Below are 16,470 nucleotides of genomic sequence, written 5' to 3' on the forward strand. Positions count from 1 at the left end.
ACTAATGTATTAGAAATTAGTCACAAATGAGCAAACATCATGCATGGCTCCCTAAACCAATTAACATGTCAGGTTTAATTTACTGTTAGGCAAATAATTTGAAATATTTGCAAGAGAGCAGCATGAGAATTTATTCTCTGCAATTAGGCAGAGATTTCAGTAAATTCTTGATATTCCTTGATGGAGCTCACAACCCAGAGAAAAGAACCACCATTTTTTCAGCCTCTGGGTTGTATAAGGAGAGGACAATACTGGGAAGCTACACAGGTTCCAAATCCTGGTATTAGAAGAAAATGTAAACATGCCTTCAGGTTGATAAGCAAACTCACCAATGAAGAGAGTTACCAGGTCATAAAGACCTGCAGAGGTAGAAGTGAAAATCCTTTAAATTTGAGATTCTAGAGGGTGGCAAAATGTTTTCCTTGGATCATAAATAGTTTTTTTCTACTACAATTAGAGGCTGTTTATTTTAATCCTATGAAATGAAATAATTAAGGCATCTATAATTTCATATACAGTTCCTAAAAATATTAACTAAATTCCTCCCAGCACAAATAATTTCAAATTCTTTTCACTTTCTTTATCGAAGGTATTTGCCAATCATTGTATCATTTGGAAGATGGAAAATCTGGGGACACGTTATAGTCTAAGTCTACATGACTACAGAATATAGTCTTGCCACTGTTTGCCTATATGGTTTCCTGGGTCTGAACAGGTGGTCATCTAAATGTCAGATTTCAAGAGAACTGAAAAGAAAATCATATCAAAATATATCATTCTTACCATCCTCTTACAGTGTCTAAAATGACCATGTTATTTCTTTTGTGGAAGACATGAGTATTTTGTTAAAATGAAAACACTATCTAAAATGAATTAAGACCTCAGCTATTAGCAGGAAATTATCTATTATTTAGATAATTATTTAGTTTAAAGATAACTTAATCATATGACTTAGAGATTTTTTTTTTTTCTACAAGCTTTAATTAACTCTAGTTACATTGTGGGCTCTGAAAGTCTGGGACACTGGACAAGTATATTTTGAGGGATCTTGGAGAACATTCAGCACACCCACATGAAAAGTTACAGGAGGCTTGAGTTGAGTGCCAATGCATGTATTATGACTGTACCTAAAGGGAGGCTAAAGACCAATGAAAGAGAAATCGAAAGATTTTGAAAATAATTTTACCTACTTTATACTTTTGCTTGGAGATGGCCGTAAGTATTCTATATCCTTAACTGAAAGAGTGAATTACACATTGTTCATGGTGAAAAGGAAACTTATTTTTCTCCGTGCTTTTCTTCGTTTTGGTTCCAATGATTTTAGAATTGTACAGATAAAGGAAAAGGAACTGAGTTTTCCCCTTTTATTTCTTGTTTTCTATCTCCTGCTTCCTTTTCTTCACCCCAATAACTTTCTGTTCTATCCCACTTCCAAGTCCACAACCCCTTGCCAAACACACATACTTTTTACGACTTTACCATCTCTGGCACACGTTAGTCTAGGAGAGACTTACATTTATTGTCATAAAAATAGGGCAATACTGTAAGAATTTCCCTATTTTAAAATCTGAAGCCCATGTTCTTAAATCAAAGGAAAAGAATCACACATTCAAAAAAATCTCAGCACAGTATAAATTGGCATCACTCTCCTCTTAGTTTAAACTTCATCTTATCTTCCTAATTCTTTCTCTCCCTTTTGACAGTTCTAAATAGTTACAGAGAACAGTTTTCTAAAACAATTTGGACCATAAAACCAGCAGTTTCAAAGATAAAGCAAGGAACATTTTAAGGCAAACACGGTAAACTCCCCATTTCCTCTTCTTCCAGCCATCTAAGACAATTAGACTCAGGAATAAAATCCCCAACCACATGCTTGACCCAATGTCCTATTGCTGTGTACTAAGCAGGGCTATTCATTAACCTGCCCTCTATGCTAGCTGGCTATAAATGGGGAGGGCTGTCAGGCTGACACTTCTCAGTTCCTTGTTCCTTGATGAAAATTGACCTTGGACATTTCATTAACTACACCAAAGAATAACATATGAAATGATGATCAGATATACCCAGAAATAAAAGCCAAAACCAATGTATTCTAAATAAAGGTGTACAATTAATGTCAATATTACTCTGAATTTGCTGAGCTCACGGTGAGTGCTTGTGATGCTTTCTCCATTGGCTTCTTCACATTATTTACACTTTATAAAGCATCACGCCAGTGCTGGCAGAGAGCAGTCCCACACGGGGAATATTTGACAATGAGTAGTAGCCATGTAAGGAACTGACTAATTACAGGTGAAAAATATTTAATAGCTCAATTAATGGCCAATAAAGAAAAGTTTAGGTAGAACAAATAAATCACATTGCATTGAAGAATGAGCTTTTAAATAGCCATTTTTTCATTAGTTTCCTTTCTCATTAGGGCTCATCATAAATTCCATCTAGGGGGAAAAAGAAAGCCCAGTGACCATCATCAACTTAGTGAATGCCTAACGAGGAGGAAAAATTATCAAAGGCTGTAGGCCCTTGTTGCTTCTTCTGTTTCTCTTTAAGTGTCCAGTAAAGGTAGGTTAAGTTCATGGACACTCCATCGTCCCACTTGTTCTGTCCAAAAGTTTAAAGTTGTCTTTTAACATTCTCCATCTTAGGCCAGATCCAGTTCATCAGGAGATTCTGTTGACCTCACAATATATTCATAATTTGGATATAATATAGACATATTCTGAAGCTGGGGCTTCTTATTCAATATAATTGATTGCCTTTGTAAAATCATTCTTCTGAGGAGTCTTCACTAGACGGCTCAAGCAGTCCATGACAGAAAACATTTTAAGATCCTCTGAGTTAAGAGACCTGGAGCCAGTTTCTATCTGTGACCCCACAGAAAGCTAGCTTCCAGACAATAATGATCACTACCTAAGTTGTGAAGGAAGGCCTTTTGTTTTATTAGGATATGAGTCTTACACTTTGAGTAATTTTATTATTTATTTCACCACTTTCCTAGGATCTTCTCTCTTCGTTGTACATTCTTAAAATATTCTTAAAACTATTTCTCATTCCGAAAAGTTTTCTGGGGTATTAACCATTTCTAATGTAGTTATGACCCTAATCTCAGAACATGCCTAAGAATCTGGAACAAACTTTGAATACAGTGCAACTTCTTAAGTAAAAGGAAAGTAGATATAAAATCCCAAGTCAGGAAAACTACAGTTAGATCCCTTATGCTCATGACTCTAAGTTGGAAAGAAAAGTAAGGTGATTTTAAGTATCTTTTCAGGGTGTGAATCACCCAATTTAGTTTTTTTGTGTGTGTCTATAACAGGTGTCTGACCAATAACTGTAGGTACACAGGATATCGTTAGTTTTTCTTGCCTGAAATGAGCTTCCTGTAACTCTGCAATATCCAAAGATGCCTGAAATGTCCTTCAAACATTTTTGTAAGATTAATAAGAACAGGGCCTATTTACTGTGTGTGTTTTTTGTCAGTTAACTTTTCTGAGTCCTAACTTGTTTTTTCTACAAGAGCTTACTTATCTCTTCCCTTCCTTCTCTTTAAGTTCTTACTGTATGTTTTCACAGCTTGCTTCCTTATAATTGCTTAAGTAGTCTTAAGCAGTATGTGTGTTTATGTGTGTGCATTTCTATGTATGAGCTATAAGTGACTGAGATCCTTGGATAACCTAGGAATTATAGATAGATTAGATACTACTACCTCTTAGATATTCATTTCTCATAATTTCTTGAAAACTTATTGTGTGTAAACAAGAAAAAGGATTTTTTTTTCTTTTTCATCATATGATTTAATCATGCGAAATGTTTCAGTCCCATTAAGTAGTTTGATTTTAAGCGGTTCCAATTTAGCCACACATAGATGTGACACATATTAAATGAAACAAATTAAATGGAAAATTTAAGTAGAATCCACAGCCACATCTATGATGAAGATAGCCCAAATTTTTCATTCTAACCTTTTGTGTTCAGCTAGTATTGAACTCTGTAAAAAGCTCTCATTTGAAAAAAATATCTTTCTTGTCCTTTCCTCAGCTAAAGATGATGACATTTTGAAAAATTTGATAAAAATTAGTTCAGCAAGTATTATAACTGTGGAGAAGCAAAAACTGTCTCCTGATAGTAAACTTGAGAGCCAGTCAAATGTCAACTGATCCAAATGGCTGAAAATAAAATGTCAGAATTAGTAGTCCTTGCTGAAAACACGGTACTTTAAATAGCTGTCAAGAACAGAACTAAAGGGCCACTGTGGCCACTCTGTGGACAGGAACTGCAGTCCAGAAATCAAAGAAGTATATGCGCATTCTTCATTCTGCAAAGGAGAGACTTATTCAAAAACTGCATACCTCTGGGCCCCTTGACTTCCTCCTCATAATAAATCACCTGCAAGGCCCGTCGGTAATGCAATCTCCCTGTCATCAAGGGCAAGTGCTGTAGGATTTGAACACCTGGGAACTGACACCAAACATACACTATGTGCACACACACGCACACACATATGCACATGCACACATACACACACAGACCATACACAGCCACCGCATGTTACAACCTAGATGCAATTTATTAATCTGTTCATTAACTGTGTTTTGTTTTTCTCCTAAGACAGTGTCTTTAGCTCTTTTGTAGTTCAAGTCCAGCCTTTCCTTGGGGTCCGCAAACCCATTTGTTAATTTCAAGTTGAGCAGCTCACTCTCTGCAGGTCCCCAAACTCTACATCCTTGATTCCCCCTTCAAACCAATTTTAATTGAATTCCCATGCTCTAAATTTTTTAAATAATACTGCAATAGCAACACTCTGCTACAAATCTTGCGGAATAATGTAGTTTCTCCTAGGATGATTTTTTTTACTCTTTTTATTTCTATCTTAAAAAAAAACTCATGCTAAAGTCAGTTGCTTCTGAAAAGAATATTAATATCTTTCTTCTAGAGCCAGCCATGTTTTTATTTCCCTGTCTCTTATTCTGGTTTTGTGTATGTGTGTGTGTGTGTGTGTGTGTGTGTGTGTTTTGTTTTTTTTCATTTTTTGTTTTTGGGGTTTTTTTTGGTAAAAATGGCCAAATACGGATTTATCAGCTTCATTGTATTTAAAGCTCAATTAAATTATTGTTATTTTTCTCATATCTAAAAAGTTTTACATTAAATCTACTGAGATTTAGGGCCAAGGTGTTCACCAAGTTTTCCTTAGAAGTCGAAAATGCACTCATGATTTTGAAAACTATTCATACTTTAAATACTATTAAAGTGCTGTGCACTTAAAAGAATCTCGTCAAAATCTTTTTATAATTTGAATTTCACTATATAATTTATCTTTTTTGTGAATTCTAATATTAATACTCTTGATTATTGTAAAGCAAGGTCCACCTGTACTTCATCTGTCAGTACCTTGGGCACTAAAGATAAAGGCATCACTTCCTACTTCAGCTCTGCTCTGCTTATTATGTAGGCCAAGGATTCTCAAATTTTTTGGACCCAGGATTCTAGTTGTCCTATTAGTAATTGAGAGGGGAATATTGAAGTCTCCAACTATACTTGTTGATTTCTCTATTTCTCCTTTCAGTTCTATAACTTTTTGCTTCATATATTTTACAGTTCTGTTATTTGGTGCATATACTCAGGATTGCTATGCTCTCTTGGTATAATTATATTAATATAACTATATTAAGTCTGTTAGTCTTCTTTGCTCTGAAGTCTACTTTATCTTATATAACTTAGCCACTATTGCTTTCCTTGATTAAAGTTTGTGCATAGTCTTTTTCCATCCTTTTACTTTCATTCTGCTTGTATCATTATATTTGAAGTAGTTTCTTTTAGACAGCATTAGTTATGCCATAATTTTAAATCTACTCTTCTGATTTGTCTTTAAATTTGTGTATTTAGATGATTTACATTTAATGTAATTATTTAGGACTAAAGATAGCCATTTTATTGATTTTATTTGTTTATTTTACTGTTTTTTGTTTCCCAGTTTTCTTTTTACATTTTATTTATATTAATTATATTATATTATATATTGTATATATTATATATTAATATAAATAATATTATGTATTAATATAAATAATATATAATATATATTATATTATATTTATATTTCTTTCTTATATTAATTTAGCCACTGTTGTTGTCCTTGATTAATGTTTGTGTATAATCTTTTTCCATCCTTTTACTTTGACATTCAACCTTTTGACATTTTAAACAATTATGGAGGATCCCAAAGCACTTTTTTTTATGTTGATTATATATATATTAACATTTATCATATTAGAAATTAAACCTCAAGAATATTTATTAATAGTTTAAAAAAACAATAAACTCATTATATGTTAATATAAATAATATATTCTAATGAAAAATCATTACTTTCCAAAAGAAAAAAATTAGTGAGATAAACATTGTTTTATATGTTTGCAGATTAATGTCTGGTTAATAAAAGACAGCTGGAATCTTGTATCTGCTTCTGCATTCAATCTGTTGTGTTGTCCTACCACATGTTACCTCTGGAAAACCCTATTGTACATTTGAAAAATAAATAACATTGCAAAAACATAGTTTTGACCTCGAGGACCTTCTAAACAGGTCTAAAGACTCAGGACCGCACTTTGAGAATGGCTGCTATTTGCTCCATTTAGGAAATCAAGGCTAAAAAGAGAGTAGATAGTAAATGCAGAACAGCCCACTGTAACTAGAAGAGGACAAGATTGTGTAGCGGATGGAGCAAATCTGGCAATGAACTGGCGGGGTCACACTAAGTTATGGGATCATAACATGGGGCCAGTTATAAACAGCGCTGGAAGACTTATTTGATAGAAGGGATTGGTGGTATGGGATAGTGAAGAGGTCTAAGAAATTTACATCTATCCTTCTTCTCTGAATTTCTGTGGGGAATAATCACCACCTTTCCCTGGCAAAGGCTCTCCTGTTTGAAAGAGTCCCATTTTACCAGATCATAGTATATATTCTTAAGGATATGATTTTACTTGTCTCTCAGCTCTAAAGCATCACTCTTCCCCTTTGTTCCAACCATATTGGGAAGAGATACTTGCATAGTAAACACTAAAATCAAAACAACAAAAAGCAAGAAAACAAGCAAAAGGCCCTTTAATAACCATGCTTGTGGAAAAGAAAAACTCTGGAGTATCATCAAGTTTTATTAATTTCTATTTAACAAATTTCAACTTGATATTATAATTTTCTATTACCCTATTTCTTCGGTTGCTGCTTCATCGTTTGCTATGGAAACAGAAAACACCTTAGTAAACCTGCTCACAATGGAAATCAGATATTTTCCTGGGAAGATGTGCCATTTTCCTTTCTTTCACTCTGATCACTCTCTTTGTAGGCTTCTGATTTTGGGGAGGGCAACACCAGAGGGGAGGGAAATACTTTCTAAGTTTGGAGATGAGAGGAGGGATCCAGTTGTATAGTGGGTTCTGCTTTGGGTAAGTGCAGCTTTCTTCCTACAGCTACTCATAAAGTCATAGGAAATATACTACATGTCTTACAGAGTCCTCTTGCTGGTCCTGGTTTTTTAACAGTATATTTGGAAACGAGTTTCTCCATGAAGCAATGATTACAAAGAATTCTTTTCCTATGATATTTATAGAGTGAGGAGCAGTGGTTACTTTAAAAAAATTTTTTAATTATTATCATTATGTGTGTGTGTGTGTATGTGTGTGTGTGTGTGTGTGAACGAAAGTGAGACAGAGAAGAAAAGATGATATTCTTGCCACGATTGAGAAGCTATGTCAAAAAAGATTGACTGAACTTACTTACCAAGGCCATCATACAGTTTGGGCTAAGAAAAGCTAATCTTTTGTTGAATAGCCTCATGTAATAAATTGCATTTAGAGGGCTTTAGATTTCCATACAAACTTTTCAACCAGATATAATTGGAAGTGCTACTTACATAGCCAGGGACATTCAAAAAAAAAAAAAAAAGGCTGTGGATCAACACCATTTTTAAAAGTCAAGAAGTCTTTTCTCCCTCCAAAGAACAGCTTTCCAGACACTAACTGCCAAACCTTAAAAATGTCTCTCTCTTTCTCTCTCTTTCTCACTCTTTCTCCCTTGACACTCTAGTCTTCCCTGCTCTTTCTACTCCGCCTTCTTACATTCTTCTCCCTCCTTATCTCTCCATTCCCTGCCAATCCTTCATCCGAGCCCCAGACACCAGTGAGTGCCATACAAGTTATAAGTGACCTATTGATCAGCTGTTTCCTAGATATTTTTGATGAGAGAAATGAGGTTTTAAAAACCTAAGCTGGTTTCCAGTTGAATAAGAAAATGTTCAAATATATGAACATCAGAAACTTTTGTTAAACTAGATTTAGAGGTAAGAATTACAGTATGTACGACTGGAAAAAATCTTTTAGTCTTTTTTTTCTAATCTATGAGCTTTTCTTATGTGGCAACACTTGATTTACCAATTTATCTGCCTAATTTGAATAATTAGCAGTATAGATATAACCACATTTTAAATGATCACCTTAGATATAGACATTTAAATGAAGGATAGCAGATTTCTCTAATCTTTTTTGTTATTTGCCCTCATTCCCACCCATCACTACATTCTCTCCAAATATTGGAGCAGTTCCAACAAGTATCTTATAAAAATAAGAGTCATAGGTAAGACATCAGCAGTTTCAAGTTAGCAAAATAAAGTTTGAAAATGGGAAGTAATACATAAAAGTGAGAGCTTGTCTTCCAGAATTTTGTGTCTCCTCTTCATAATATTTGCATTGTGTGCAGAGGATCTGGAAAATAGAAACCAGAATATTTTGATTAATCACACAAAATATAAGAGATGGCAGAGTTTGCCAGAGGAAAACTGAATATATGAAACATTCAAAATGTATGGGGAAAAAAAAACCAAATATTGATGCATCCTCAATATTCTCAGCACGTCTAGATTTTGAATGAACATTTTATTTTCTTGTCAGTGATTTAGAATTTCCACCACTGCTGTTCAGCAATGAGGAAAAATCATGCCAACTGGGAGAAAGCTTTATTTTAAGGTTGAAGGCATGAAATAAGCACTAAGAAGACAATTGTACACCTGTTTTCAAGAGTAAAAAAGCATCTCAAATCTGCTTTGCTTTTGAAAATTTGGCCAAGGAGTGTATTTCAAAGGCCCAATAGCTCATAACATTATTCCCAGGGCTTCGTGCTCTCTGCCTAATTGGGCTTCTACACATTTGCATAAGCATGATACTTCATGATTAATGCATAAGAGCCAGCATGGAGCCCGGTATCAATTCATCTGTGGAGGCTTTTCCCCCCCACCGAAAACAATCATTGTGCCTAAAATATAATCCATCATATTTGTAGGTATGACTGCACTGTAGAATATCGGACTGCTTAATGCCATGACAAAATCTTTACAGTTTGTTAAACCTCTTCTGTGTAAGCAAGAAGTTTTATCTTAAGATGCCCATGGCACCACTGCCTTGGGAGCATCATGGATGCAGGAAAAGGTTTATTTGCAAAATGAAGTGTCAAGGCCACAGATTTTTTTCCTCCTTGGCCCAGGCACCGAGTAAAAAAGGGAGAGTATTAAAATAACCACCTTATGATTACTTTGGATTACAAAATAAACAATAACTTGTTCCTTGGCACCTTCAAACACTAAATAAGAGCAATAATGACTTCTAGAATGAGGACTCCACAAAACTGAAGGGAGACTTAGTCGACAATGTTAGAAGGCATTTAACTTTAAGAATGAAATCAATTCTAGCTGAGATGGATGGCCACATGATTAAGGATTGTAACTCTCACTGTGAGTCCAGGTTTTCCAGAGAATGTTGCTTATGCCGTCCTGGCTGGCTGGATTGCTTAACTAGACAGGAATCCATTCCCCATGGGGAGAGCTGGGAACCTGGAGTTTGACAACAGTTTTGGAAATAAATACAGAAGACTCTTTGAGAGAACTCTTTCTAAAAGAATCTAAGATATATTTTTTAATTATTAAAATATATATGGTTATGAGAAAAAATAAACTATGTGGAATTCTATGAAATTAAGAGAAACAATGTGACATCACCCTCTATTGCCATGAAACTTCTCAGAGGTGACCTCTTGAATGAGGTGTGTATTCTTCCAGAGGTTTTGTTATTTTATAGGTCTATGAGTTATGTGTATGTATCTTTATAAGTTGGGGAGGATTGCTACTATGCATACTTTCTGTGACTTGTTTTTCTGCTTCATGACAGTTCATAAACTTTTCCCACAAAGTACATTTATACTTATCTCATTGTCTTTATTTACATAGTATTATGTTGTATAGATTACCAACACACAAAGATTCTCCTATCATGCAGGTTTTTGTCTGTTAATTTTTTATATCATTATAAGCAATGTCACATTTTAGATTGCTGGTACCTTAAGGCAAAGACTGTCTTAGTCACTACAGTATCCCTAGTATTTAACATAGAGAATGGCATGTATCAAGCATTCAATAAATATGTGTTAAAGATATAAATGAAATCTGCAAGGAAAATCCTCAGGAAAATTCCTAAACTTTCATTATGGGATATATGAATTTTAAATATATATAGAAATTGCCCATTTACCTCCAAAATATTGTACCATTGCATGTTTACACAAAGCATATCAGTTACTGTACTCTATTTTGCCAACAACTAGATTATAAACTTGTTTAATTTTTCCTAATGTGATTAATGGGAAAGTGTGTTTCATTAGTTTAAATTGCATTTCATTAATTTTGAAGAATGTTAGGAATATTCCTAAGGTTATTAGCCATTTGTATTTTTTTCTCTTTGACTACTTGTTTATATTCTTTGACTATTTTTCTACTGAATTTTTGTTAACCTTTTTCACGTTGATTTTGATGTGCTTTTCTATGTATTTAAGGATTCAATCATTTTGCTTCATATATATTTTACAAATATTTTTTGTGCAGGGAAAATTTTTCTTTTGATTCTATTCATCTATCTATCCATTCTTTCATCTTGCCTAACAGAAAAATTTTAATATTTAATGTTCAAAATATACCAGTTATTTTCCTTTAAGGTCTCGGTTTATTCTTAGAAAAGCTTTCTCCATTCAAAAAATAATAATAATTGTCATTTGAACTTTTAATATTTATAATTTTCACTTGTACATTACATTTTTTACTAATTCAGAATTTATTTTGATATAATGAGAGAGGGAGGGATCCAGATTTATTTAAATCTGTATCATACAAGTAGCTAATTATCCTATTAGTGTATATTAAGAAGTCTGTGTTTCCAAAAACTTGAAATGTCGACTACATCATATACCAAATTCTCATAGGTACTTGAGTCTATTCTGGACTTCCTTCTCTGTTTCATTGTCAGCAGGTCTATTCCCACATCAGCGCCATACTGTTTTAATTACTGTAGCATTTATGGTACATTTTATTTTTGGATACAGTTAGACCGCCCACATTACTTTTCTTTTTTCTCTCAGTATTCACCCAATTTTATATTTTAGAATTATTTTGTCAGGTTCAAAAGTAAGAAATGAAACACATTGATGTTTTGATGGGAATACATGGTTTTAGCAGATGAATTTACAAGGACTTAATATCTTTGCAAAGCTGAGCCTCCTAACCAAAAAACAAGATACATCTTTTCATATCTTTAGGGTTTTTTTTTTAATGCTCCTCATCAGTATTCTAAAGTTTTCTTCATCAGGTTTGCACATTTTTCATAAGCTTTTTTCCAGTTTTATTTTTCTGCTTTTGTGAGTAAGGTATTTTCTTTCATATCAGTTATTGTTGTTAAAATAAAAGCTAATTATTTTATAAATTAATTTTGTAACTAGTCACTATTAAATATTCATATTACTTCTAATAGCATTTCAGTTGATTCTTTGGGGCTATATAAGTACATTACCATAAAAAACAAATTTGTCTCTCTCTTTGAAAATTTAGACTGTTATTTCATTCCCTTGTCCTTCTTTGACATATTAATATGATAAATGATTTTGAGATGAGCCCCAGTTACTCATGATTTATTACTTATAGAATTATTCATTAAATTTTTTATTTTAATATTTTATTTAACATTTTATTTAGAAGTTTTGCATTGACACTTATTAATAAAAAATATTTCGTCACTTTCTTTTTATGCTGTTTTTCAAATTATGTGATCAATTTGAATGGGCTTTATAAGAATAACTCAAAAGCTTACCTTCTGTATCTGTCAGGTTCCAATCAGAAGCACAGAAACCACTCAAGATATTTCAAGCAGAGAGAGAGTTAAAATAAGAAATTAGATCTCAAAATGTTTGGAAAGGATGGAAGAACAAGAGAGAAGTTTATGTCTTGCCAGGATCAGAAAATACAGAAAGCAGCTGCAGCCCCTGAAAGAGGAATATCCATGTGTTTGCTGTGGCCATCGCTTCCTCTGGAACACTGATCACTGCCACTCATTAGCCCTGGACCTGCCACCTCTGCCAGAAGCAGAGTTTGGCTTCTCCATTGCTCTCCCTTCCTAATCTTGCATTAGTGTCTCCAATTGGCAGAACTAACTAGAACCCTTCTAGCAAAAGTCCTGCTTCCAGACCCTTGAAATATAGAGGAGAACACAGATGGTCAGATAAGAGTCTGGATACCAATAAATAATACCTGGCACACCCTTTTCTCAATTTCCTGGGATCATGTAGATAACATTAAAATTATCCACTTCTTGAAGGTTTGAAAAATCAACTTTGAAATCATTTGAACCAGTACTTTCGAGGAAAATTTCATATTCTTAATTACTTTCCACGAATAGATTTTTTTCTCATATAAAATTAGCAAATTATATTTTCTTACGAAAGCATCTATTCAGTAGATTTTTTACTTAGCTGCATAGATATGTGCTTTATAATTTATTTCATGTTTTCCTGCATTAGTGGTTATTTCTCCCCTCTTCATTTTTTTACAGTAGGCCAATTAATGCCCTGTCTCCTTGCTCCACCCTCAAAATGCCCATGCTCTAATCCCCAGAATTTGTGAATAGGTTATGTTACATGGTAAAAAAGAATTTGCTGATCTGATTAAGGCTATAGACTTGAAAAGTGGTTTTCTTGGATTATCCCAGTGGATACAGTCAAAGCACACAAACCCTTAAAAAAAGCAGAGAATTTTCTTCGACGGGAGTTGGAAAGCAGAAGGAATGTGGCACAAGGTGCCTGTGAAAGATTGGAAGTATGAGAAAGATTTGACACACTGGTGCTGGTTTGAAGATAGAGTGGCAAGTTGACAAGGAACACAAGAAACCGGAAGGAGCTGAGAGCGGCTCCCCACTGACAGTCAACAAGGAAACAATAACCTGAACCCTACAACCGCAAGGAATTGAATTCTGCCAACACTTCACTGGAAGTGAATCTGCTTGGAAGCAGATTCTTCCCTGGAGCCTCAGGATGAAAGCCCAAGTTGGCTGACACCTCAATTTTATCTTTATGAGTCCTGGAGCAAAGGAACCAGATGCCCAGCTGAGCTCACCTATACTTCTGACCTACAGAACTGTGAGAAAATAATTTGTGTTGTTTTAAACTGCTTTGTAGTAATTTGTTAGAGCAGAAACAGAAAACTAATACATTTCTAATTACATATTTATAATATATATATTTATATATATATATATATAATATATTTATATGTTTGTGTTTCTTCTATTTTGTTTCTTGATTACATTAGACAGCTTTATCTGGTTTAAGATTTGGTTTTGATTTTTCAAAGATCCAACTCTTATACTTAATCACTGATTCTACTGCTATTTTTTTCTAGCTCAAAAATGTCTGAGAAATCATCTCAAACTTTGCATTTATATCTTATGTATCCTGCTATGACTGGCTTTTTCCCCCTCAATGTTATGTTGCTGAGATTTATCCATGCTCTTGCAGTGGATGCAGTATATTCTTTTATGCAAGTTTCTAGCATTCAGTGGAATGTATCGGCAAAGATTTCATTCTTTCTATTCTTGAGTAATATTTGTTTATTTCCAGGGTTTGTCTGTTTGCTTTACTTTTACAAAGTGTGCTGCTGCAAAAATTCTAACACTGTATCCTATGGCTCACGTGCCTAATTGTCTCTGGGGCACATCAAGAAAGTGGGGTAGCTGAAATTATTTATGAGATAATGCAAACTCTTTTCCAACATGGCTGTACTGATTTATAGTCCCATCAACAGTACCTAAGAGTTCTGAGTACTTTAAACATTTGCCAACACTTTCTTTAAGGTATCTGTCGATGAACAGAAGTCGCTAGTTTTACTTGATTTAATTTTTTTTTTCCTGCCTCAGGTTTATTTGTACAAATAACACAGGAAGACACCAGCCCCATGCAGACAGCAGCCTAGGGGTCATACCAGTCCTAACATCCTTACATCAGCACACAGAGACTTCTACTCTGGAGCCTTCTTGCGGGCCTGGGCACCTTTGGGAGCCGGAGCCTGAGTCTAAGCTGGAGATGGAGCTACAGTCACAGCCTAGGCCTTGGTTTGAGTCTTGGCCTTGGACTTTGGCCTGAGACCCTTGGCAATACAGGCACGAGCACGTTTCCCAAGCTTGGGGTGAGCAATGTGGGCAAGTCAACTGAGCTTGCGGCTGCTGCCCTTTGAGATCTTGGGTTTGACCTCCTTGGGCTTTAAGAAAGCCTTGATAGCCTCAGCACGTGCACTCATGGCCTTGGTGTTGTTGGCTTGCATCTTCTTCAGACCTTTCTTGTTGTGCTTCTTAGCAAAGCGCATGTTCTTCAAGAACTTAAGAGATTCATATCTTTATGATCAGGGTTTCTTGATGCCATTTCTGTGCCATTATCAGAACTGGTTGTGAGTAGTGTGGTTCTTGGACTTGGCCATGTCTGTAACGAAGCCCATGGCTCCCAAAGTGCCTGGGACTGGAAGAGAAAGAGCTTACTTGAGTTAAATTTATCCATTTTTTTTTTCCCCTTTAGGTTCTGCCCTTTCTATGTCTAAGAACTCCTTCTTTACCTAAGATATTAAAATGATTCTCTTATATTTTCTTTTTAAAATGTAATGATTTTATCACTTTAATCCACTGGAAATTTTATAGGTCTTTAATCCACTGGAAATTTATTTTTGCCTAAATCCAATTTCTTTCTTTTTGTTACGTCTAGCCAGTTATTCTAGCACTATAGATTAAAAAGTCCATTCTTCATTACTGATCTGCTATCCAACTCTGTCATAAATCAAGTTTTACATAGGTTGATATGTATGGAGATGATCTATTATCTAAACATGTGTATTTACCACACAATTATATTGTGGAATACAACAAGATCATAATTATTCTAAATAATTATAGCTCTTCATCTCGTTCTTCTTTAGGAGTATTTTGATTATTATTCACTCTTGGTTCTTTTTATAAATTTTAAATTTCCTTGTCAAGTTCCATATATACATGAGTGTGCACACGTACACAAATACACATATACATTCACATGAACTTGAGATTTTTAGTGAAATAACATTAGATCTATGGATCAGATTGACTTTTCATCCTTGAAGATTTCCATCTTCTGAATTTAAAAGCAAGAATTTTTCTTTTTTTCCTTTTTTTTTTTTTTGATAGTTGGAGGGGTCTGTTCTTGAAATTCAGTAATCTCCCCTAAGATGTGTTTATATGTTCTCTGTCAACAGGTTTTCGTGATGTGGGTAAAATTTTTCGATGTAAAGGATCATATTTTCTTCTATTTCAAGGAAGTTTTCTTATTACATCTTTGAAAATAATCCATTTTAATTACATTATTCTCCACTTTAGAGAACACCAATTATTGGCATGTTTAATTTTCAATTTCTAGCCTTCGTATGTATTAGACCTTCTTTTGATATTATTTCTTTATCTTTTTCTGCTCTTAGTTTTCTAAGAATTTCCCTATGTTACCAATTTGATTGGTACTCATATTGATTCTACACTATTGTATTTCTAATTTATAAATTAATCCACTAGTATAGTTATTTTTACCCAATGGTTTTTAATTGACTTAAAGATATCCACTTTTAATTTGTACTATTTTTCAAATTGCTAGTCTTCTTTATCTCTTCCTCCATGAATTTATCTCTTTATCTCTTCTCCACCTTAAATTTGAGAGTTGCTAGCAGTTGCTGTGAGGAATTTTCTTCTGTTTCCTGAAGCACATTTTCGTCTAGGATGGTCACTTTACCGGTAACAATTATTATATTTTTCCCTTTTTTGTAGTTTTTTGATAGCTGCATGTAACTATTTTCTTTCACTATGCATATATTTTATTCAAAACTCCTATAATAGCTATTAATTATGCTTCCCTAACACTTCCCTCTCTGCTTTTGAAATGCATAGTGTTGGGCTCCAGAAGTGGCCTGTGATTATTTTAAAGCATTTCCATTGGTCAGAGTTATTGGTCAAAGGGGTAGGTCCAGTAATTAACAGTGAACCTAATCTTTGCCAGTTTTGAGAAACATGTTTCCTGGAGATTTCAAATCTAGAATGTTTCTCA

Source organism: Pteropus medius, unplaced genomic scaffold, assembly GCF_902729225.1.
Source record: "Pteropus medius unplaced genomic scaffold, Ma_sr-lr_union100, whole genome shotgun sequence".
In the NCBI taxonomy this organism is placed as follows: domain Eukaryota; kingdom Metazoa; phylum Chordata; class Mammalia; order Chiroptera; family Pteropodidae; genus Pteropus; species Pteropus medius.